Source organism: Pseudophryne corroboree, chromosome 6 (genome assembly GCF_028390025.1).
Source record: "Pseudophryne corroboree isolate aPseCor3 chromosome 6, aPseCor3.hap2, whole genome shotgun sequence".
Lineage (NCBI taxonomy): Eukaryota > Metazoa > Chordata > Amphibia > Anura > Myobatrachidae > Pseudophryne > Pseudophryne corroboree.
Genome location: NC_086449.1, coordinates 434,827,251 through 434,854,236, shown reverse-complemented (window position 1 = coordinate 434,854,236; position 26,986 = coordinate 434,827,251). Strand labels below are relative to the sequence as shown.

Sequence of the window (26,986 nt, the reverse complement as noted above, 5' to 3'; positions counted from 1 at the left end):
CAGTTTCATCCTCTAAGCTTTCGTCTGATGGTTTTCCACCTATTTACTTTGATGGAGATTTATTGCAATATGCCGCTCTGGTTGAACAATTTCTCTCTCGGATGGAGTCTGATCCTTCAGGTGCAGTAACTCTTTCCAACGTTACTCGATATCTGTTCCTGGCATTCAGAGGAAGAGCTTTGGAGTGGGCCAACATGCTCTTTGAGAGTAATGATCCTGTGTTCCATGACTTACAGACTTTCAGTAACGCTGTAGTTAAAGAATTTAGTCCTAAACCTTTGGAATCTGCATCAACGAAGGTCCTAAATTCTTCTGTATGAATTTCTCAAGTTCCTCTAAGATTCAAGATGGGTGTCCGGAGTCCACCCTTGAAGAGGGGGATACTGTCACAATCCTGACTGTAGGTTTTATATTTGGTGACTTACCCCTGCCATCTGTCCTGGATCCTGTGTCTTTTCACTCACGGAGTTAAACAGCTTGTCAGTTTTCCTGAGTTCTCTGCCTGAGAGGTAATAGGTAATCAGCTCCACCTGTGGTGATCTCCTGTGTGAGGCTGAATTCAGTAATCTAAAAGCAAGCATCCTGTGTTTTGCAGAAGTCCAGGCTTCAGTGTTCTCTTGGCCTGCTAGGCCTCATTCTACATCACAGCCTTGGCTAGAGTAGTCACATGACAGTGACATCACCTAATCCTGCCCACCAATCATCAAGGACCAGGAAGTATAAATCAGGAGGCTGAGTTGGAATCTGGGCCAGTTCCTTGTGTCACATACAGCTTTGTGTGGGTCTTAAGCTGAGCTCCCTAAAGGTAACCTTTGTACCTAAGTTCCTGTGGAAACTCTGTTCCCTTGTTACCGTTTGGTTTATTTGTGTGTTGCCATTTGATTTCACCATTTCCCTGAGTCTCAATGTAAAGGTACAGCTGCAATGTTTCGTCTTAAAGGCACAGTACTGAATTCCATGTTCTCCACTGAAAACCACAGCTGTCGTGTTTCAGTTTTACTACTGTTGTAGTTGGGATCTCCAGGGCTCAGTACCTCGTGCCTCAGCATCTCCGTGCTTCCAGCATCTCTGTGCCTCAGTACCTCCGTGCCTCAGCACCTCCGTGCTTCCAGCACCTCAGTATCTCCGTGCCTCAGCACCTCCGTGCTTCCAGCACCTCCGTGCCTCAGTACCTCCGTGCCTCAGTACCTCCGTGCCTCAGTACCTCCGTGCTTCCAGCACCTCCGTGCTTCCAGCACCTCCGTGCTTCCAGCACCTCCGTGCCACAGCACCTCCGTGCCTCAGTACCTCCGTGCCTCAGTACCTCCGTGCTTCCAGCACCTCCGTGCCTCAGTACCTCCGTGCCTCAGCATCTACGTGCTTCCAGCACCTCCGTGCCTCAGCACCCCTACGCACCCCAGTGTCTCTACGCACCCCAGTGCCTCCACGCACCTCAGTGCCTCCACGCACCTCAGTGTCTCCAAGCACCTCAGTGTCTCCAAGCACCTCAGTGTCTCCAAGCACCTCAGTGTCCGCAAGCACCTCAGTGTCCGCAAGCACCTCAGTGTCCGCAAGCACCTCAGTGTCTTCAAGCACCCCGTGCCCTTTAGCACAATTATACCTGGTATTCTTCACTGATTCATCAGTGCCTTTCCAGTTCTGTCTTTCAGGAGACCTTCAGCATGCCTCCTGTCTGCCGACCTAATCCTGCATGAGGAGAACCTAGATTCGGCCATCTCTGCTGCGGTTCCTCTTCCCAGTCACCGGAAGAAACCCAGAGTCCACAACAGTCCCAAACCAGGTCAGTGGTAGTATTCATATAATCCTCCAGTCGCCCGCACAGACTTCACTAACACCGGGTTCACAAAACCTTAGTCATGACACACATCTTTGATCAAAACTCACCACATTTCCAGCAGTATATACCACTGCGCCTGTTTATAATGCCCACATGATTCCTTGGGCTCATATATTGTGAGTAAATATGTCTCTGGTACTAGCCAGTGCCTCCTCAGCCATTTACCTCACTGCATGTCCCTGGTCTTTAGAGGTTTCCAACTTTAGTCAAGCAGCTTTCCAGCCAGTAGTAGGCTGTCTGTTGCTTTGGGGTAACAATATTACCCTAGCAGGACATTCAATTGAAGTATTGTACAACAAAGGAGATAGGCTAGTTATAGATTTAGTATAATGAGGTATATTAAAAATAAAATGTTTTTCAAATGTGTGGTCCTTTTGTAAAGTAATATTACTAGAGATGAGTGGTTTGGATTGCTTGGAATCTGAACTGATCCGAACATTGCTAATACGAGCCCGGCTGGAGTATTCCCACCGGACTCAGATCCCACGCCGAGGCCGTGTTTGCAGAGACTACAGACTTCACTAAGTGACTGTGCACTGCAGTATAGTGACAGTATATATAGGGACATGCTGCATGCTGCGCTATACTCGGCTGTTTAGGCTGCGCTGTATCTAGATCCCAGACTTCACTAAGTGGCTATGCAGAATAGTGACAATGTATATATGGGCATACTGCATGCTGCGCTATACTCTGGAGTTTTGGCTGTGCTGCGTTCAGACTCCAAACTTCACTAAGTGGCTGTGCAGTATAGTGACAGTGTATATAGGGGCACGCTGCGCTATACTCTGCTGTTTTGGTTATGCTGTGTTCATCAAGAGACCCCAGATTTCACTAAATAACTGTGAAGTATAGTGACAGTGTATATAGGGGCACACTGCATGCTGTGCTATACGCTGCTGTTTTGGCTGTGCTGTGTCCAGACTCCAGACTTCACTAAGTGGATGTGCTGTATAGTGACAGTGTATATAGAGGCACACTGCACTATATTCTGCTGTTTTGGCTGTGCTGTGCCCAGAGACTCCATAATCAATAGAGTCTGTGCTCTGTATAATGACTGTGTATAGGGACACCCTGCAGTATGCTGTACTGTACTCTGCTGTAAATTGTAGTGTTTGGTTTGCTTTACCTTAGTGCACTTGTTCACATGCATCTATAAGTCTTGTGCTCCATGCAGTTTGAATCTAGCTGAAAGTTCTAAAACAGAAAAATAAAATCATATTGTTTGTACTGTTTGGTGCACTTTACTCTAGTGCTGTTGGTTCATGTGCATTTATAGGCCCTGTGATCCATGCAGTTTGAACAGAGTTGCAAGTTAAAAAAAACAGAAATTCTATATCTATTGTTTATAATGTTTGCTGTGCTTTACCCTAGTGCACTTTGTTCACATGCATCTATAAGCTCTGTGATCCAGGCAGTTTGAACTAGTGATGTGCACCGGAAATTTTTCGGGTTTTGGTTTTGGATTCGGTTCCGCGGTCGTGTTTTGGATTCGGACGCGTTTTGGCAAAACCTCCCTGAAAATTTTTTGTCGGATTCGGGTGTGTTTTGGATTCGGGTTTTTTTTTAACAAAAAAACCCTCAAAAACAGCTTAAATCATAGTAGTACCGTACTGCTATATATATACTGGTGGTCAGCAAAATTCTGCACTCTATATAAGGAGTAGTGATGAGCGGGTTCGGTTCCTCGAAATCCGAACCCCCCTGAACGAATACGAATCTCGCGAGAATCCGACAGCGGGATGATGACGTTCGGGCGCGCTCGGGTTAACCGAGCAAGGCGGGAGGATCCGAGTCTGCCTCGGACCCGTGTAAAATGGGTGAAGTTCGGGGGGGTTTGGATTTCGAGGAACCGAACCCGCTCATCACTAGTTTGAACCAAACTGCAAGTTAAAAAACAGAATATCTATATCTTTCTATCTACTGTACATACTGTTTGGTTCGCTTTACCCTATTATACTTTGTTTACGTGCATCTATAAGCCCTGTGATCCACACAGTTTAAACTGAGCTGCAATTAAAAAAAACAGGTAAAAAATATATATCTATTGTTTGTACTGTTTGGTGCACTTTACCTTAGTGCGCATTGTTCACAAGCATCTATAAACCCTCTAATCCACACAGTCTGAATCAAGCTGCAAGTAAAAAAAACTGAAAAATATATTAAAAATATATATCTATTGTCTGTACTGTTCGGTGCGCTATACCTAAGTGCACTTTGTTCGCGTACATCTAGAAGCCCTGTGATCCACACAGTTTGAACTGAGCTGCAACAGAATATATGTATATATATATATATATATATATGAAAAAGACAAGGGGGGAGGGACAAGCGCCTAATAGTGCAGTATCCTCACACCGAATTAGGTTGTGTAAAGTTTCTTATCTATAGGTAATATGCGTACCAGAAATATGATCTATAGTGGGCACATCAAACGTTTTAGTATTTTTCACCGCAATTGGTCACCAGATTGGACGTCAATATAGATGTTCTCCCAGTCATCAGTTTGCAAAAGCGCCGATCTGTAAATAATCAGAACGAGAGGCGCCTCTCATAGTGCAGAAATCACTTTGTAAATATATTGGAATTCATAGAAAACGATAGGTATTAAGCGTACCAGAATATGAACACCAAACAGCTTTTAAATATGGTCTTTGTGTCAAATAGCGAATTTCCTTCGTATGATTAGATGGTAGCAGGCTTCATATATTGCCGTGTATAAATAAATATGTCACAGGCTAAAAAATATGTAGGTTTTAATTCATAAAAAGGAAACATAAAAAAATATATATATATTCTCAAAGAAAGAGTTCATAGAGCTTATCTGGATCGTCCAAGATTTTTTCAGTGGTCCGAGGTGTATCCTCCGTGTAAGTCTGAGTCAGGGGTGTTTCAGAACAGGTCCTCAACGCGTTTCACCTGTAAAAGGCTTCCTCAGGAGTGTCTATAGGGACTGACCATGTTCTGACTGTTTTTATCCCCTTGTGGGATAAGTGGGAGGCGCCCAATTCCTTTCCTTTACTATTCTGTAAACCATTAGAAGCTTCTAACATATTCCCCTTTTGTCCTTCCGGTTAAGCAATGCGCTCCACCGGTATTGCGTTCCACATGCACTTCCGGCGTGCACGTGGGATCTTCCAAACACAGCGTCATGCGGGTCACCATGGGTCACGTGCCCGCTACGCGCCACGTACCACCTACTACGTCCTTCAACCTTCTATAATGTATGCACCGCCGGACATACCACTTCCGGTATGTCATTTCCGGAAAACACGAACACCGCGTTTTACGCGACTTCCGGTCTACAGTCTAAACATGTATATTTGCTTCTGCTGCATAAAATTGTCTCCATTTCTATGTCTATAATTCTTCCCTGTTGTAAAGCTACTTTATATATTTACAAATCGCTCCTTTGTTACCTCGGACGAGGTGTAAAAAACCGGAAGTGATTTGCATAATTGGGCGCCTCCCACTTATCCCACAAGGGGATAAAAACAGTCAGAACATGGTCAGTCCCTATAGACACTCCTGAGGAAGCCTTTTACAGGTGAAACGCGTTGAGGACCTGTTCTGAAACACCCCTGACTCAGACTTACACGGAGGATACACCTCGGACCACTGAAAAAATCTTGGACGATCCAGATAAGCTCTATGAACTCTTTCTTTGAGAATATATATATATTTTTTTATGTTTCCTTTTTATGAATTAAAACCTACATATTTTTTAGCCTGTGACATATTTATTTATACACGGCAATATATGAAGCCTGCTACCATCTAATCATACGAAGGAAATTCGCTATTTGACACAAAGACCATATTTAAAAGCTGTTTGGTGTTCATATTCTGGTACGCTTAATACCTATCGTTTTCTATGAATTCCAATATATTTACAAAGTGATTTCTGCACTATGAGAGGCGCCTCTCGTTCTGATTATTTACAGATCGGCGCTTTTGCAAACTGATGACTGGGAGAACATCTATATTGACGTCCAATCTGGTGACCAATTGCGGTGAAAAATACTAAAACGTTTGATGTGCCCACTATAGATCATATTTCTGGTACGCATATTACCTATAGATAAGAAACTTTACACAACCTAATTCGGTGTGAGGATACTGCACTATTAGGCGCTTGTCCCTCCCCCCTTGTCTTTTTCAGATTAATTTGTCACTAAACCTAGTGACACCTTGAAGGACTGAGCTGCCATCCACAGGAAAACCCTGTGGAACTAAAGTGCAAGTTAATCAACTTAGAACTCTCTTTTTCGAACTCAAAAACTGAGAAGGAAAGTAGCGCACCAACTGAACTCTATTTTCAAAACTTTTCCTATCAGGTTATAAGTTGGAGCAGCACTCCCTTCTTTATTGTACATAATATATTATTTATTGTTGTGATTGTACCACACTTTCCTATTTCTGTTTAACATGCTACGCTTGTGTGGGCTAAACAAAAAAAGATCTGAGTTATGCCAGAAGGTATTTAATGAGGAAGGCACTCCAAACACCACGATTATTAATGACAGCCTAGACTCATTGTTTTGGGAAATTGAAAAATCACTTATTAAAGAAACCAAAACTTGGTGGGACATCAAGGGGTTGGAGCATTACCTCAAAGTAGACAGAATCCCTAGAGGATTAAGACTCCTAAAAAAACCCACTTTTGGAATTGACAACACGGAATTCATAGATGAATGGGATAGAATCTTACATACCTGCTCTCTCGATCTTATGAAATTGATCATTAAAGAGAAGAGAAATACCTTAACAGCATTAGAGCTTGACATCAGAAACAAAGAAGAGTCACTCATTAAGCATAAGGACAACGAAGAATACAAAATAAACGAGAAAGTGCTCAATAAAAAGTTAGAGAAAGTTGAAGAAGAGGTGATTCGGAACAAGGAAAGCAAATTCTATAGGGACAAATTGGACTACGAGAATAAAAGAGTCAAAAATTGGTCTAGATTTCAATCCCATAGCAGAGAAAGAGGTCGTATGATCAATAGAAACAAAACACAAAGATGGAACCAACACAGATCAAGATCTACCTCATTTCACAAAAAAACCAACAGAGAAGAAAACAGAATTACCAACAGATACGTAAATATCAACAGACATCCAGTGGAAGACCATGCAAGCACATCAACAGAACAGGGTTTTTTATCCAGGAACCCAATAAGACCATACAGAGACAGGGATCAACAAACGAGACTAAAAGAAAATGTAAGACTGGCATCTCCTTTAAAACGAAGACAACGAGACGAGGAAAACGAGGCGGAAGAAGAAAACCCAAGAAAGAAAAACCACAAGTAGCTCCTAAATTGAGTGAAACAGGAATCTTCAATCTTTCCAAACATGCTCTAACTCAATCGCAAATTTCATTACTGAGTAAAGGAGTAACTTTTGCCCCTATACAGAAACCCAATAAATTTCAGACATTCATAGATTTGAACAAATATATTAGAAAATTGACACTCCAACGACACTTTGCCAGAAAAGACAATGCAATCATCTGTAATTACGAGACTAACAAATCCGGATTAAAGCAACCATCGAAATACTACCCACTCGAATCTAAAGGGGCACATCTAAACATTTTTTACGATTTAGTAAAAAAGGATTTAATAGACCAAAAGGACCCGGAAATAAAGAAGTTTAACCTTACGAAAGCAGAAAAATTGGCATTAAAAGAACTCAAAGAAAATGCAGAAATCGTTTTAAGACCGGCAGACAAAGGCGGAGGCCTTGTTATCCAGGACCGTGACATCTACATTAAGGAGGCAAAAAGACTACTTGATGACGAAACATCATATAAACCATTGAGTAAAGATCCAACGGAAGAATTCACTACTGAACTAAGACATATATTAGTTCAGGGATTACATAATAACATCATCACTAAGGACGAGTTCCAATACTTAATGATAAACAATCCCATCATACCCATCATGTATCACTTACCCAAGATACACAAGGATCTAGAATCACCTCCCGGGAGACCTATAATAGCCGGCATCGAATCATTAACCTCACACTTATCCGAATATATAGACGTGTTCCTTAAACCTCATGTCACTGGACTACCAGCCTTTTTGAAAGACACTACCAACATTCTGAATCTTTTAAAAAATTTTGAATGGAATGAGAACTACATATGGACCACTATAGACGTCCAATCGTTGTATACCAGCATTATACACGACAAAGGAATTAAGGCGTGCTCAGAAATATTAGAGAAAGATTCAGAAATCACTGAACTCCATAAAAAATTTATCTGCCAACTCATCCACTTCACCCTGACCCACAACTACTTCAAATTCTTGGATCAATTTTACATACAGACCCGCGGTACTGCAATGGGCACAGTATTTGCACCTAGTTACGCGAACATACTAATGGGTATGTGGGAAGAACAACATATCTTCAATAATCCTATTTTTCAAACCAATATTCGCTTCTTTAGAAGATACATCGATGATATCATTTTGATCTGGGAAGGAACAGAAGAATCCTTTGCTGAATTCATGATGCAGCTACAAGATAACAATTTCAATCTGAAATTCACCTACAAGAGTAGCAAAACTCAGGTGGAATTCCTGGACCTGGTACTTTCCACAGAAGGAAACAAGATCATCACTAAAAACTACATTAAACCAGTTGACACAAATAGTTACTTACACTATGACAGTGCCCATACTACCAGTTGGAAGAATAATATACCATATTCACAATTGTACCGTATCAAACGTAATTGCACAGACCCAGATACGTACAAAGAACAATCAGAAATCTACATTAACAGGTTCAGAGAACGTGGATATCCAGAAAGTATCCTCGACACTGCCCGGAGCAAAGGAAATAATCTGGAACAGAAAGACCTTCTGGAAATAAAGACTAGGGACCAGAAGAGAAAATTTACAGCCCCTTTCATCACACAATACAATAGCAATGAAAAAAAGATCCGAAACATCTTTACCAAACATTGGCATATCCTAAAAATGGATCCAATACTGAATCAAGTACTTCCAGACCGTCCGGAAATCATTTTCAAAAAATCTAGAAACCTAAAAGAAATCCTTGCTCCAAGTCAGCTGAAAACATCTACAAAAAATACCCAGACTATGCCCAGTTGCACAGGAACATACAAATGTGGAAGATGTATCGTCTGCAAATTTGTGCACCCAAACAGAAAAACCTTTCATGACTCATCTAACAAAACAGAATTTAAAACAAAACATTTCATCAATTGCAATACAACTTCTGTAATTTACCTGGCCGAATGTGGTTGTGGACTAAAATACGTTGGAAAAACCAAGCGCCCTCTTAAATTGAGGATACAGGAACACCTCCGCAATATTAAAAATAAAGTGGAAAGCCACCCACTTTCAAATCATTTCCTGACTCATCATTGCTCCAACACAGATACCTTCACTTTTAAGGGTTTGGAAAAAGTCTCATTAGGAACAAGAGGTGGAGATCTCCCAAAATTGCTGTCTCAACGAGAAATGTACTGGATATTTACCCTAAACACCCTGAGCCCATCAGGTCACAATGAAGGATACGAAATTGCCCCCTTTCTTTAAGCTAACACCTCTCCCTAAAAATACTTTTCTACACAATAGTTCTCTTTTCTCATATCTCCATCTAAATATTTTTTAATCATCTAATTAAGTGTTATACGCCTAAAAATTATCATGGAGAAGCCTCTAGAACGGGAAAAAAATTTTTGGTTCTTGATGTTCATTAGTTTTTTATGTTGCTAAATTGTTTTATTTAAGAAATATTATATTGCAAATAGATGCAAACACATTGTCCTAAGCTGTGTTCCATGTGCGGCTCAAAATCTCCCTTAATATGTTACCCTTTGTTGTAGATACCATCTGGGTGTATTTTTGATTTATTATATTAGCATTATTTGTTTTTTGTAATCATCCTGTAAATCATTAGAAGCTTCTTCTGATACACTGTTCAATATGTATTTCCGGTTTAGTAATGCGTCCCACCGATACTGCGTTCCACATGCAGTTCTGTTTTACATGGGGTTTCCCCAAACATAGCGTCATGAGGGTGACCTTGAGTCACGTGCCCGCAATAAGACATATAATATATTCCAACCATTTGTAATGTATCCATTATTATTTATTTATTATACAAGCATTTTCATTTGTTTTTATGTTACTATTCTGTAAACCATTAGAAGCTTCTAACATATTCCCCTTTTGTCCTTCCGGTTAAGCAATGCGCTCCACCGGTATTGCGTTCCACATGCACTTCCGGCGTGCACGTGGGATCTTCCAAACACAGCGTCATGCGGGTCACCATGGGTCACGTGCCCGCTACGCGCCACGTACCACCTACTACGTCCTTCAACCTTCTATAATGTATGCACCGCCGGACATACCACTTCCGGTATGTCATTTCCGGAAAACACGAACACCGCGTTTTACGCGACTTCCGGTCTACAGTCTAAACATGTATATTTGCTTCTGCTGCATAAAATTGTCTCCATTTCTATGTCTATAATTCTTCCCTGTTGTAAAGCTACTTTATATATTTACAAATCGCTCCTTTGTTACCTCGGACGAGGTGTAAAAAACCGGAAGTGATTTGCATAATTGGGCGCCTCCCACTTATCCCACAAGGGGATAAAAACAGTCAGAACATGGTCAGTCCCTATAGACACTCCTGAGGAAGCCTTTTACAGGTGAAACGCGTTGAGGACCTGTTCTGAAACACCCCTGACTCAGACTTACACGGAGGATACACCTCGGACCACTGAAAAAATCTTGGACGATCCAGATAAGCTCTATGAACTCTTTCTTTGAGAATATATATATATTTTTTTATGTTTCCTTTTTATGAATTAAAACCTACATATTTTTTAGCCTGTGACATATTTATTTATACACGGCAATATATGAAGCCTGCTACCATCTAATCATACGAAGGAAATTCGCTATTTGACACAAAGACCATATTTAAAAGCTGTTTGGTGTTCATATTCTGGTACGCTTAATACCTATCGTTTTCTATGAATTCCAATATATTTACAAAGTGATTTCTGCACTATGAGAGGCGCCTCTCGTTCTGATTATTTACAGATCGGCGCTTTTGCAAACTGATGACTGGGAGAACATCTATATTGACGTCCAATCTGGTGACCAATTGCGGTGAAAAATACTAAAACGTTTGATGTGCCCACTATAGATCATATTTCTGGTACGCATATTACCTATAGATAAGAAACTTTACACAACCTAATTCGGTGTGAGGATACTGCACTATTAGGCGCTTGTCCCTCCCCCCTTGTCTTTTTCAGATTAATTTGTCACTAAACCTAGTGACACCTTGAAGGACTGAGCTGCCATCCACAGGAAAACCCTGTGGAACTAAAGTGCAAGTTAATCAACTTAGAACTCTCTTTTTCGAACTCAAAAACTGAGAAGGAAAGTAGCGCACCAACTGAACTCTATTTTCATATATATATATATATATATATATATATATATATATATATATATATATGCACTGCTCAAAAAAATAAAGGGAACACTAAAATAACACATCCTAGGTCTGAATGAATGAAATATTCTTATTAAATACTTTGTTCTTTACATAGTTGAATGTGCGGACAACAAAATCACACAAAAATTATCAATGGAAATCAAATTTATTAACCCATGGAGGTCTGGATTTGGAGTCACACTCAAAATTAAAGTGGAAAAACACACTACAGGCTGATCCAACTTTGATGTAATGTCCTTAAAACAAGTCAAAATGAGGCTCAGTAGTGTGTGTGGCCTCCACGTGCCTGTATGACCTCCCTACAATGCCTGGGCATGCTCCTGATGAGGTGGCAGATGGTCTCCTGAGGGATCTCCCAGACCTGGACTAAAGCATCCACCAACTCCTGGACAGTCTGTAGTGCAACGTGGCGTTGGTGGATGGAGCGAGACATAATGTCCCAGATGTGCTCAATTGGATTCAGGTCTGGGGAACGGGCGGGCCAGACCATAGCATCAATGCCTTCGTCTTGCAGGAACTGCTGACACACTCCAGCCACATGAGGTCTAGCATTGTCTTGCATTAGGAGGAACCCAGGGCCAACCGCACCAGCATATGGTCTCACAAGGGGTCTAAGGATCTAATCTCGGTACCTAATGGCAGTCAGGCTACCTCTGGTGAGCACATGGAGGGCTGTGCGGCCCCCCAAAGAAATGCCACCCCACACCATTACTGACCCACTGCCAAACCGGTCATGCTGGAGGATGTTGCAGGCAGCAGAATGTTCTCCTTGGTGTCTCCAGACTCTATCACGTCTGTCACATGTGCTCAGTGAGAACCTGCTTTCATCTGTGAAGAGCACAGGGCGCCAGTGGCGAATTTGCTAATCTTGGTGTTCTCTGGCAAATGCCAAATGTCCTGCACGGTGTTGGGCTGTAAGCACAACCCCCACCTGTGAACGTCGGGCCCTCACACCACCCTCATGGAGTCTGTTTCTGATCTTTTAAGTAGACACATGCACATTTGTGGCTTGCTGTAGGTCATTTTGCTGGGCTCTGGAAGTGCTCCTCCTGTTCCTCCTTGCACAAAGGCGGAGATAGCGGTCCTGCTGCTGGGTTGTTGCCCTCCTCCGGCCTCCTCCACGTCTCCTGATGTACTGGCCTGTCTCTTGGTAGCGCCTCCATGCTCTGGACACTACGCTGACAGACACAGCAAACCTTCTTGCCACAGTTTGCATTGATGTGGCATTCTGGATGAGCTGCACTACCTGAGCCACTTGTGTGGGTTGTAGACTCCGTCTCATGCTACCACTAGAGTGAAGGCACCGCCAGCTTTTAAAAGTGACCAAAACATCAGCCAGAAAGCATAGGAGCTGAGAAGTGGTCTGTGGTCACCACCTGCAGAACAACTCCTTTATTGGGGGTGTCTTGCTAATTGCCTATAATTTCCACCTGTTGTCTATTCCAGTTGCACAACAGCATGTGAAATTGATTGTCAATCAGTGTTGCTTCCTAAGTGGACAGTTTGATTTCACAGAAGTGTGATTGACTTGGCGTTACATTGTGTTGTTTAAGTGTTCCCTTTATTTTTTTGAGCAGTGTATGTATGTATATATATATATATATATATATATAAATATAAACACTCACTTCTTCCAAAAGAGAAAAAAAAATTAGACCAGCACTCACGTTTAGTAGGTGAAAGAAAAAAAGGGGTTTTATTCCTGACAAGCCATCTGGATATAACCCACTGCTACAGTTCGCCCGACAGCCGTTTCAACGCTCAATGGTTTTCATCAGGGGCAGCTGTCACCCTGTCCGGAGTCCCTTTAAATAGCAGAGAGGGCGCCGGAAATTTTTAAACAGGAAGCCCGTCCACTGGAGGCAGCGCGTCATAGCAGCTGACTGATTGGCTTCTTCCGTGCATGTGGGTTGTGTTGCTACAATACACAAACCCGGCTCTCTCCTTAGCAACCCACTCCGGCAGCGCGACATCCGTGTAGCGCAGGCAGATTTGTATTTCCGTACAGCGGCAAACAGGTAAAGTTGCTGCTGTCTGTGTCCCCAGCCAGAGGCATACCTGTAGAGTAGTCAGCCCCACAGTACGCCGACAGCATGGAGATTCGACAGCCCAAAATAATACAAAATTATACAAACCGTGAAACAAAATATATAACACAAGTGAACAAACTGTACTGACTTGCACAGCAATGGTATCAAACACTCAGGGAATATTAGTATCTAAATGCAGCACAACGCCGTTGCACTGATGGAATGTAACCATGGTTAATAACATCATAGGTAATGCACCACGGATACTATACAGGGCTAGAGTGAAAAGTAAATGAGAGCGCCGTGTGATGCTAAGAACCAAAAGGGATAAGATAATCATCACCTGTAGGACAAAATTTGTCCCTTGGTACAATACCCGGTATTCCCATGCCGTCTCCAAGCATGGTACTAACTGGGCCCAACACTGCTTAATTACCAAGATCGGACAGGATCGGATGGTTTCCAGTGTGGTATGATTGTATCAAACAGATGTGCCCATATATATATCCCGGTATCAGTATCATCCCTCATCTCTCATCTATGTCACGTCATAATCCTGTATGATAATATACAAGAAAAGATACCAATGTTGATGCTAACGACTGAGAGACAAAAGGAGGGGGGGACACCGAGTCCCTTGATACAACACCCAGTATTCCCACACTGTCTCCAAGTGTGGTACTAGCTAGGCCCATCACTGCTTAATTACCAAGATCAGACGGGATCGGATGGGATCCAGTGCGGTATGATAGTATCAATCTCCACGGTGTGCAAAAGATGTGAGATATTGAGGACTAGGCAAAGGTCTGTAATCACAATAAACTATTAAGCATGTCCAATATTCAAACTACGAGTACCAAAAAGGCACTGTAAGTCAGAAACACATGTTGCTCAGAAAGACATGAAACAATCAGGCATCAGCAGGTGACAAGTGATGAAACATATCATTTTTGACAAGACATGACACACGGCGGTGTCTCAGAAAAGTAAACCAAAAAGTTAGACTCTATACATTGTTGTACAGGGTCAAAGGAAGCATCCCAAGCGGAATTCTTCATTGAGCCCATTTGGGGCCAATGTTTGTAATCTATCAATCCATTGATGTTCTCTTTGTAATAAAATTTTGTTGCGGTCACCACCCCTTTGTAGTGGTGGGATTTGGTCCAAAATGCAACACTTGAGTTGATTGATAGTATGTTTCGACTCCCTGAAATGTCTTGCCACAGGTAAATTTGAGAAGTCACTTGAAGTCCCACCCTGGGTGATGCTCTTCTTGATTGTTGAACGATGCTGGCTTAAATGCTCCTTTAGCATCCTACTGGTCTTTCCAACATAAAGCAGATTGCATGGACATTTCAGCACATAGACTACAAATTTACTGTTGCAGTCAAGTCTTTGTTTAATAGTATATGCCTTGTTGTCCTGAGGGTTAATAAACCGATTGCCAAGTAGCAAGAATGGACAGTTTGGGCAACCCGTGCACTTATAAACCCCTGTTTTGATAGTCAACCAGTGAGAAGGTGTATTCTTTTTTCTCTTGGAGAAATCTGTTACAACAAGCATATCTTTCAGATTGGGTCCTCGTTTATAGGAGAATCGAGGTGGTTGCGGGATAGCTTTTGCCAGACTTGGATCCATGCCAATAAGGTGCCAATGTTCATGAATCTTGTTGCAAATGAATCTAGAAGCAGTGGTGTACATGCTGACAAAGTTAAACCTGTCATTGTCTTTGTTAAGAGAAGCGTCATTACTATATAGGAGTTCCTCTCTCCTTATTTGGCCAATTTTTGTGAGTGCCAAATCGATCTCTTCCTTTCAATATCCACGATCGAGGAAGCGTTGACTCATAGATTGTAGAGCAGATGGTATTGCAGAAGGGTCAGAGGTGATTTGTATCACCCTTAAGAGCTGTGAAAATGGTAACCCTCTTTTGAGGGGTGCCGGGTGGAAACTCGTTGAAAGCAAAAGCGTGTTCCTACCAGAGTCTTTACAATGAATCTTGGTGGTCAGTTTGTTGTTGGACAGAAGAACGGACACGTCCAAAAAATAGATTTCTGTTTTGCTAAACGTGAGGCTGAATCTAATGGTGCCAGGAAGTGAATTCAGATGATCAATGAAGGTCAGGAGTGTTTTCTCTCCCCCATGCCAGATGAAGAATAAATCATCAATATACCGGACATATGCTGTCAAAAACCGGCCAAATAGAGGGTGACCTGTAACGTGTTCTTGTTCATACGCTGACATGAAAATGTTGGCGTATGCTGGGGCCATGTTAGACCCCATAGCGGTACCCTGTTTTTGTAGAAAAAAACAATTTTCAAATAAAAAGTAATTTTTGTTCAAGATGAGGTTGATCAGTAATACCATATACTCTGATGGAGGTCCAAAATACACATCACTCTCTGTTATTAGCCGTCTACATGATTCAATGCCAAGTGCATGTGGAATGTTCGTGTATAGACTCGAGACATCGAGTGTAACCAATAGTGCATCATCAGCGATGTGCTTGATACATTCCAGTTTCCTTAAGAAATCTGTTGTGTCCTCAATGTAACTAGCTGCACTTTTAGCAAGAGGCTGTAGATAGAAGTCTACAAGCTGTGAGAGTGGTTGACATAAGGATCCACGTGCCGAAATGATCGGGCGCCCAGGGGGCTGTGTCAATGATTTATGGATTTTGGGTAATGTATACAGGATTGGGGTTTTAGGATGAGGCGTGGTCAGAAAGTCAGCAGTAGTCTGATTGATGTACCTGTTGTTGACTCCCAAGTTGATTATTGAATCAATTTCCTTTTTGTATGTCCATGTGGGGTTGTAGGGAAGTTTCTGATAACAGGTTTGGTTTGACAGTTGTCCATAAGCCTCTTGTACATAATAATCGTAGTCAAGGAGGACAATGCCTCCTCCCTTATCTGCAGACCTGATGACCAGGATGAAGCCGTCGTGGTAGAGTCTGGACACTGGGAATTGGAGTAATAGTCTTTCAGATGGAGTTGTCTTCCTAATTTATAGAGGTCAACCTGCCAATTGAAGCTGTCTTGGCCAACCGTTGGTACAAATGTTAATCCCTTGTTCAGGATGGAGAGTTCTTCATCCGTCAGTTCATGTTTGGATAAATTGAAGACCACTGATGTCTGTGCTTTATTCTCTATTATTTTTTTCTTCCTTTTTCTCCCACCTCTACGGGTGGGTAAAGCGGTTTTTTTGGAGCCCTCCTGTTGCGTTCGGATCTGGAAAGGTAGGTGGCCCCTTGTGCAGATGTAGATGGTGCATCAGAGTCACTCGCTGACGTCTGGGATCTGCTTTCAATGTCCGTGAAGGGTATGGTAGGTCTGCATCCTCCACGTCTCTGTTGCGGTCTGTATTTACGTGGCTCGCTCCGTGACACCCAGGGATATACCCTATTCTCCTTATAGTCCAGTTTGACCTGTTTATATTTATTTTTCTTAAATCTTAACAGGTCTCCACGAAAGTTATCAATGTCCTTATTTAACTTAGTGAAAAGGTCACAGTCTGGAGATTGTATCGTCCTAAATAGTTCTGAAGCCTCTAGTTCTGAAATGTCTCTTCTAATTTCTGTTAGATCTAATCCAGCCTGTTCAATTACAAGCAGCATTAGATCCTGAGAACATTTATTCAAAATGTTGCACCACTTCGTGCAAAAATCATTATTATGTCTCCCCAGTGTGGGTTGGTTGTGCAGTCTGAACCCTCTGGGGATGAGAGATTCTTTATAGTATTGAGAGAGAGTTAGGCCATGTAAATGTAGCTCAACCTCTCTCTTTTTAAGTCTGAGCAAATCATTCACAAATTCCTCTGGACTATCTTTATCAAAAGCCAAGGATTCAGTATTGTCAAAAAAGAATCCGTTCCGCATCTGTTTTGTCAAATTGAAGAACAGAAACTAGATCTTTGTTGACACTGGTAGACATTTGTATACACAGGGGTATATTGTGTGATGTGAAAAAGAGTGAAAAAAATGCAGTGGCAACCATATATTACTGTGTGCAACTGACAAAAATAAAAATCACTGCATATTCCAAAAAAAATGATTTAAATAAACAGTAATGTTCCAAAAAATTGGTGATCAATTGATCTCCACTGCAGAGATCTTAACCACACTGACCGGTGCAAGTCAAATAGAGGTTGTAAATACAAAATGTAACAAAATGACAGCACTCTATGTCCATAACACTGAGTCGGGGTGCAGGGTCCTGGTAATTAATATAAACACTCACTTCTTCCAAAAGAGAAAAAAGAATTAGACCAGCACTCACGTTTAGTAGGTGAAAGAAAAAAAGGGGTTTTATTCCTGACAAGCCATCTGGATATAACCCACTGCTACAGTTCGCCCGACAGCCGTTTCAACGCTCAATGGTTTTCATCAGGGGCAGCTGTCACCCTGTCCGGAGTCCCTTTAAATAGCAGAGAGGGCGCCGGAAATTTTTAAACAGGAAGCCCGTCCACTGGAGGCAGCGCGTCATAGCAGCTGCCTGATTGGCTTCTTCCGTGCATGTGGGTTGTGTTGCTACAATAAACAAACCCGGCTCTCTCCTTAGCAACCCGCTCCAGCAGCGCGACATCCGTGTAGCGCAGGCAGATCTGTATTTCCGTACAGCGGCAAACAGGTAAAGTTGCTGCTGTCTGTGTCCCCAGCCAGAGGCATACCTGTAGAGTAGTCAACCCCACAGTGCGCCGACAGCATGGAGATTCGACAGCCCAAAATAATACAAAATTATACAAACCGTGAAACAAAATATATAACACAAGTGAACAAACTGTACTGACTTGCACAGCAATGGTATCAAACACTCCGGGAATATTAGTATCTAAATGCAGCACAACGCCGTTGCAGTGATGGAATGTAACCATGGTTAATAACATCATAGGTAATGCACCACGGATACTATACAGGGCTAGAGTGAAAAGTAAATAAGAGCGCCGTGTGATGCTAAGAACCAAAAGGGATAAGATAATCATCACCTGTAGGACAAAATTTGTCCTTTGGTACAATACCCGGTATTCCCATGCCGTCTCCAAGCATGGTACTAACTGGGCCCAACACTGCTTAATTACCAAGATCGGACGGGATCGGATGGTTTCCAGTGTGGTATGATTGTATCAAACAGATGTGCCCATATACATATATCCCGACGCGCTGCCTCCAGTGGACGGGCTTCCTGTTTAAAAATTTCCGGCGCCCTCTCTGCTATTTAAAGGGACTCCGGACAGGGTGACAGCTGCCCCTGATGAAAACCATTGAGCGTTGAAACGGCTGTCGGGCGAACTGTAGCAGTGGGTTATATCCAGATGGCTTGTCAGGAATAAAACCCCTTTTTTTCTTTCACCTACTAAACGTGAGTGCTGGTCTAATTCTTTTTTCTCTTTTGGAAGAAGTGAGTGTTTATATTAATTACCAGGACCCTGCACCAGGACTCAGTGTTATGGACATAGAGTGCTGTCATTTTGTTACATTTTGTATTTACAGCCTATATTTGACTTGCACCGGTCAGTGTGGTTAAGATCTCTGCAGTGGAGATCAATTGATCACCAATTTTTTGGAACATTACTGTTTATTTAAATCATTTTTTTTGGAATATGCAGTGATTTTTATTTTTGTCAGTTGCACACAGTAATATATGGTTGCCACTGCATTTTTTTCACTCTTTTTCACATCACACAATATACCCCTGTGTATACAAATGTCTACCAGTGTCAACAAAGATCTAGTTTCTGTTCTTCAATTTGACAAAACAGATGCGGAACGGATTCTTTTTGACAATACTGAATCCTTGGCTTTTGATAAAGATAGTCCAGAGGAATTTGTGAATGATTTGCTCAGACTTAAAAAGAGAGAGGTTGAGCTACATTTACATGGCCTAACTCTCTCTCAATACTATAAAGAATCTCTCATCCCCAGAGGGTTCAGACTGCACAACCAACCCACACTGGGGAGACATAATAATGATTTTTGCACGAAGTGGTGCAACATTTTGAATAAATGTTCTCAGGATCTAATGCTGCTTGTAATTGAACAGGCTGGATTAGATCTAACAGAAATTAGAAGAGACATTTCAGAACTAGAGGCTTCAGAACTATTTAGGACGATATAATCTCCAGACTGTGACCTTTTCACTAAATTAAATAAGGACATTGATAACTTTCGTGGAGACCTGTTAAGATGTAAGAAAAATAAATATAAACAGGTCAAACTGGACTATAAGGAGAATAGGGTATATCCCTGGGTGTCACGGAGCGAGCCACGTAAATACAGACCGCAACAGAGACGTGGAGGACGCAGACCTACCATACCCTTCACGGACATTGAAAGCAGATCCCAGACGTCAGCGAGTGACTCTGATGCACCATCTAAATCTGCACAAGGGGCCACCTACCTTTCCAGATCCGAACGCAACAGGAGGGCTCAAAAAACCCGCTTTACCCACTCGTAGAGGTGGGAGAAAAAGGAAGAAAAAAATAATAGAGAATAAAGCACAGACATCAGTGGTCTTCAATTTATCCAAACATGAACTGACGGATGAAGAACTCTCCATCCTGAACAAGGGATTAACATTTGTACCAACAGTTGGCCAAGACAGCTTCAATTGGCAGGTTGACCTCTATAAATTAGGAAGACCACTCCGTCTGAAAGACTATTACTCCAATTCCCAGTGTCCAGACTCTACCACGACGGCTTCATCCTCTACACCTCACTGTCCTTTGAAGAAACCCAGTCAGTTCGACCCACCGACCCTAAATCCTTCAATTCACACCTTCATGAGGGTACTTAAAAGGGACACGATGCCCTATATAAAGAAGCAAAAGAATAGTTATTCTAACATCACGAAGGAAGAAAGAGCTGCTATTAAATCTTTACAGAATGACAATCACCTGGTCATCAGGTCTGCAGATAAGGGAGGAGGCATTGTCCTCCTTGACTACGATTATTATGTACAAGAGGCTTATGGACAACTGTCAAACCAAACCTGTTATCAGAAACTTCCCTACAACCCCACATGGACATACAAAAAGGAAATTGATTCAATAATCAACTTGGGAGTCAACAACAGGTACATCAATCAGACTACTGCTGACTTTCTGACCACGCCTCATCCTAAAACCCCAATCCTGTATACATTACCCAAAATCCATAAATCATTGACACAGCCCCCTGGGCGCCCGATCATTTCGGCACGTGGATCCTTATGTCAACCACTCTCACAGCTTGTAAACTTCTATCTACAGCCTCTTGCTAAAAGTGCAGCTAGTTACATTGAGGACACAACAGATTTCTTAAGGAAACTGGAATGTATCAAGCACATCGCTGATGATGCACTATTGGTTACACTCGATGTCTCGAGTCTATACACGAACATTCCACATGCACTTGGCATTGAATCATGTAGACGGCTAATAACAGAGAGTGATGTGTATTTTGGACCTCCATCAGAGTATATGGTATTACTGATCAACCTCATCTTGAACAAAAATTACTTTTTATTTGAAAATTGTTTTTGTTCTACAAAAACAGGGTACCGCTATGGGGTCTAACATGGCCCCAGCATACGCCAACATTTTCATGTCAGCGTATGAACAAGAACACATTACAGGTCACCCTCTATTTGGCCGGTTTTTGACAGCATATGTCCGGTATATTGATGATTTATTCTTCATCTGGCATGGGGGAGAGAAAACACTCCTGACCTTCATTGATCATCTGAATTCACTTCCTGGCACCATTAGATTCAGCCTCACGTTTAGCAAAACAGAAATCAATTTTTTGGACGTGTCCAATCTTCTGTCCAACAACAAACTGACCACCAAGATTCATTGTAAAGACTCTGATAGGAACACGCTTTTGCTTTCAACGAGTTTCCACCCGGCACCCCTCAAAAGAGGGTTACCGTTTTCACAGCTCTTAAGGGTGATACGAATCACCTCTGACCCTTCTGCAATACCATCTGCTCTACAATCTATGAGTCAACGCTTCCTCGATCGTGGATATTGAAAGGAAGAGATTGATTTGGCACTCACAAAAATTGGCCAAATAAGGAGAGAGGAACTCCTATATAGTAATGACGCTTCTCTTAACAAAGACAATGACAGGTTTAACTTTGTCAGCATGTATACCACTGCTTCTAGATTCATTTGCAACAAGATTCACGAACATTGGCACCTTATTGGCACGGATCCAAGTCTGGCAAAAGCTCTCCCGCAACCACCTCGATTCGCCTATAAACGAGGACCCAATCTGAAACATATGCTTGTTGTAACCGATTTCTCCAAGAGAAAAAAGAATACACCTTCTCACTGGTTGACTATCAAAACAGGGGTTTATAAGTGCACGGGTTGCCCAAACTGTCCATTCTTGCTACTTGGTAATCGGTTTAATAACCCTCAGGACAACAAGGCATATACTATTAAACAAAGACTTGACTGCAACAGTAAATTTGTAGTCTATGTGCTGAAATGTCCATGCAATCTGCTTTATGTTGGAAAGACCAGTAGGATGCTAAAGGAGCGTTTAAGCCAGCATCGTTCAACAATCAAGAAGAGCATCATCCAGGGTGGGACTTCAAGTGACTTCTCAAATTTACCTGTGGCAAGACATTTCAGGGAGGCGAAACATACTATCAATCAACTCAAGTGTTGCATTTTGGACCAAATCCCACCGCTACAAAGGGGTAGTGACCGCAACAAAATTTTATTACAAAGAGAACATCAATGGATTGATAGATTACAAACATTGGCCCCAAATGGGCTCAATGAAGAATTCCGCTTGGGATGCTTCCTTTGACCCTGTACAACAATGTATAGAGTCTAATTTTTTGGTTTACTTTTCTGAGACACCGCCGTGTGTCATGTCTTGTCAAAAATGATATGTTTCATCACTTGTCACCTGCTGATGCCTGATTGTTTCATGTCTTTCTGAGCAACATGTGTTTCTGACTTACAGTGCCTTTTTGGTACTCGTAGTTTGAATATTGGAGATGCTTAATAAGTTATTGTGATTACAGACCTTTGCCTAGTCCTCAATATCTCACATCTTTTGCACACCGTGGAGATTGATACTATCATACCGCACTGGATCCCATCCGATCCCGTCTGATCTTGGTAATTAAGCAGTGATGGGCTTAGCTAGTACCACACTTGGAGACAGTGTGGGAATACTGGGTGTTGTATCAAGGGACTCGGTGCCCCCCCCCCCCTTTTGTCTCTCAGTCGTTAGCATCAACATTGGTATCTTTTCTTGTATATTATCATACAGGATTATGACATGACATAGATGAGAGATGAGGGATGATACTGATACCGGGATATATATATATGGGCACATCTGTTTGATACAATCATACCACACTGGAAACCATCCGATCCCGTCCGATCTTGGTAATTAAGCAGTGTTGGGCCCAGTTAGTACCATGCTTGGAGACGGCATGGGAATACCGGGTATTGTACCAAGGGACAAATTTTGTCCTACAGGTGATGATTATCTTATCCCTTTTGGTTCTTAGCATCACACGGCGCTCTCATTAACTTTTCACTCTAGCCCTGTATAGTATCTGTGGTGCATTACCTATGATGTTATTAACCATGGTTACATTCCATCAGTGCAACGGCGTTGTGCTGCATTTAGATACTAATATTCCCTGAGTGTTTGATACCATTGCTGTGCAAGTCAGTACAGTTTGTTCACTTGTGTTATATATTTTGTTTCACGGTTTGTATAATTTTGTATTATTTTGGGCTGTCGAATCTCCATGCTGTCGGCGCACTGTGGGGTTGACTACTCTACAGGTATGCCTCTGGCTGGGGACACAGACAGCAGCAACTTTACCTGTTTGCCGCTGTACGGAAATACAGATCAGCCTGCGCTACACGGATGTCGCGCTGCCGGAGCGGGTTGCTAAGGAGAGAGCCGGGTTTGTTTATTGTAGCAACACAACCCACATGCACGGAAGAAGCCAATCAGGCAGCTGCTATGACGCGCTGCCTCCAGTGGACGGGCTTCCTGTTTAAAAATTTCCGGCGCCCTCTCTGCTATTTAAAGGGACTCCGGACAGGGTGACAGCTGCCCCTGATGAAAACCATTGAGCGTTGAAACGGCTGTCGGGCGAACTGTAGCAGTGGGTTATATCCAGATGGCTTGTCAGGAATAAAACCCCTTTTTTTCTTTCACCTACTAAACGTGAGTGCTGGTCTAATTCTTTTTTCTCTTTTGGAAGAAGTGAGTGTTTATATTAATTACCAGGACCCTGCACTAGGACTCAGTGTTATGGACATAGAGTGCTGTCATTTTGTTACATTATATATATATATATATATATATATATATATGTGTGTTTCATTGGAACATTCGTGCACAATTTTAGATCATTTTAGAAATACATTCTAAATTCCCAGCAGCTGGTTTGGGGTTTCAATAGGCTTGGGCATAATTACACCCTTGCGGCGCTCTCCCACTATTGTTTATCATATATATATATATATATATATATATATATATATATATATAATTTAGTGACAAATCCCTTTATCATATATTTAAAAGTGTGCACCGCGGACCCCAGGTGTGCCGCAGCGTTTCTGCAGGGGTGCCAAGGCTGGATGACCTGATAGTTAAATGGATAGGCCGCATGCTAGGGATGTCTGTCTACCACCAATGTTTCCTAATCATCAAATGTTTATGGCAGATGCCGAATGCTTTTGCCATTGATGGGACAGAACCTGATGGTTTCCCTTCATCGATGGCACAGCATAAACATATCTATATGTATGTGTGTGTGTGTGTGTGTGTGTATGTATATATATATTTATTTTTTGCAAGGTGCCAGGGCTCGGAGCATAGCTCCGCCAACGACACCTGTGAAGCTGCACCCCCCAGCTGTGATTGGCCTGCGGGTCATTCACTGAAATAACAGGGATGGCCATTGATGAGTGAAGCCATTCGCATGTTCGCCATTAATGGCAACCATCGATGGTGAACACACTGATGGCCATCCCTACCGCATGCTGCCTCTCTACGCAGCCTGCGGTCATTTACACAGCATGGATCCGTCTGAGCACTCTGGCTCGCTCCCTCTTCAACTTCTCGTCTTCTACACTTCAACAGTGTGTGTCAGTGACATTAATTGATCCATCACTGTTCTTTGCTTGTGTCAATAGTTGACTCAATCTCCCCCCCACTGTTTCTTATTCTCACCCACACACTGTGTCTCCCAGCCTCACCCACCCACTATTTGTCTCCCAGCCTCACCCACTCACTGTCCCCCAGCCTCAACCACCCACCCACCCACTATTTGTCTCACAGCCTCACCCATGCACTCTGTCTCCCAGCCTCCACTGTGTCTCTCAGCCTCACCTACACAGTGTCTCCCAGCCTCACCTTCACACTGTGTCTCCCAGCCTCACCCACGCATTCTGTCTCTCAGCCTCACTAACGCACTCTGTCTCTCAGCCTCACCCACACACTGTGTCTCCCAGCCTCACCCACACACTCTCTCTCCCAACCTCACCCACACACTGTGTCTCTCAGCCTCACCTACACACTTTGTCTCCCAGTCTTACTCACACACTCTGTCTCCCAGCCTCCACTGTGTCTCTCAGCCTCACCCACCCACTGCTTCTCCCAGCCTCACCAATGCACTGTGTCTCCCAGCCTCACCCACCCACTGCATCTCCCAGCATCACCAATACACTGTCTCCCAGCCTCACCCTCACGTCTCTCAGCACATCCCATGCCTTCCTAGCCTTTGCCTTTAGTACCATCACCTGCATCTCAATCCCCTCCACCCTGTGCCTCTCCAGCCCCCCTCCATGTGACTCCCCAGTCCACACTTGCCTTCTGCTGCCTGCTCCTCTTCACTAGCTGTGAATAATCTAATTGTGGGTGTGAGGTAGTTGTTTACTTGTGGGGTTATTTATTTGAGGTGGTGGCTGTTTACTGTTACTGTATAATAGTAGGGTCTCAGCGATGCTTATTTAGTTTTGGTGGGTGATTTAGGTGCCAATGAATTAATAATCTCCTATGTTTCAGGGGAAGGACGACTGTTTATTATATGCACGTTGAGAAGTTGGTGTACGTGCTTGTGGAAAGGGGGGATAGGTTTATTTTTTATATGTGAACGCTATTAATTTAATATTGGGGCAGCTTGGGATGCTATAGGTCTATTTATCAAATGTGAATTCTATTATTTGCCATCCAGCAGAGAGACGTCATGTACACTGCCCCAGGAACATAAGCAAAACTTTATGGTACTGACAGCCAGGCTGTCAGCAACTTATGTATGGTATTCTTTCTACTGGCTTCTTAGTTGTTGGTATAGGTAGAGATTGGCCTAGGGGTGCCATGAAAAAACGTATAAAATACTAAGGGTGCTGCAAAATTAAAAAGTTTGAGAACCACTGGACTATGCTGATACCATACCACTTGTCCACTCTTTGCCACCTATGAAGGAATAAAGCATGGAAATATTTCTTCAGAAATTGCATAATTGCGCATGTTTATCATTTTTATTCATCTTTAAAATTTGGGCAAAGTATATTAGAATTAATTTTGAAAAAATATGTCTATATTAACCATCATGATGATAATCAAATTTATAAGTTGAATATTATTTTTTTTAAATTTAATATGTGGAGATTTCCCTTTCCAATCATTAGATGTAAATAAAGCCTGACATTGATTTAAATACTTTTTTGGGAAAATATAGGGGATAGTTTGACATAAATACATAAATTTAGATTGTAACATAATCTTGAATACAGCTAACCAGCCAAGAAGTTTCATTAGCAAATCAGGTTTCTCATGAGGACTATTAACTAGTTAACAAGAGTTGGGAGATTAATATCCCTCACACACCAAAAACCTGGGTCTGACCTGGGATATGGAACAAGGATTCAATCCAGGTTTGACCCAGACAGACCCCATTCACACCACACCCAGGTAATTCCTGGGTTGGCCCTCTTTACATGGCACAGGGGTGCAGTGAAACTGTTCTGCTGGTGCTTGGAGATGATGTTCGGAATCTGGCTCTACCAGTGCTGTGAACATGACCCGGGTCCTTCTCGGGTCCCAACCCAGCAAGCTAGGCTGGTTGGATTCCCGGATCACTGGACCCAGGGTTTTTTTGGGGGGACCTTTTCACACCAAGGCATGACCTGAGTTAACCCAACAATAACCCTGGTCGAAGCGGCGGTGTGAAAGAGGTATGACATCAAGCACCACAGAAACAGAGGGAGTAATCTGGATACCCAAATACAAAAGATAGGTTGATTGTAAATTGTATTAAAAGCTAACATTTTTTTTCTAATGGTCAATCTTATAGCTGTCCTCAACATCTACAGAGAACTCTGTCCAATCCATTTGCTAAAGATAAGATAACTTAGGCAGCATAATGAATAGGAAAGGAACCCCAGACTCCTCCCATTGGGACAATATGCTTTTTTTTGTCTATCACAGCAACTTTTGTCAATATAATATTGAGACCATAAGGTTATCTATAAGAGGAGGTGGGTGTAGTAGGTTCCACAAAGCCCATTCAATATTAATAGAAAAAGCAAGTCTAAGATCACTCATAATATAAGTTTGAAGTTT

The 26,986-nt window shown here is 42.4% G+C and overlaps 5 pseudogenes; 2 read left to right on the top strand and 3 right to left on the bottom strand.

Annotated features, from left to right (window-relative positions):
* Window positions 1–13,753: 13,753 nt before the first annotated feature.
* On the bottom strand, window positions 13,754–13,873 carry LOC134937192 (5S ribosomal RNA; annotated as a pseudogene).
* Window positions 13,874–14,026: 153 nt separating this feature from the next.
* On the bottom strand, window positions 14,027–14,146 carry LOC134937148 (5S ribosomal RNA; annotated as a pseudogene).
* Window positions 14,147–18,393: 4,247 nt separating this feature from the next.
* On the bottom strand, window positions 18,394–18,513 carry LOC134939125 (5S ribosomal RNA; annotated as a pseudogene).
* Window positions 18,514–22,455: 3,942 nt separating this feature from the next.
* On the top strand, window positions 22,456–22,575 carry LOC134937367 (5S ribosomal RNA; annotated as a pseudogene).
* Window positions 22,576–22,731: 156 nt separating this feature from the next.
* Window positions 22,732–22,851, top strand: LOC134939123 (5S ribosomal RNA; annotated as a pseudogene).
* Window positions 22,852–26,986: the final 4,135 nt, after the last annotated feature.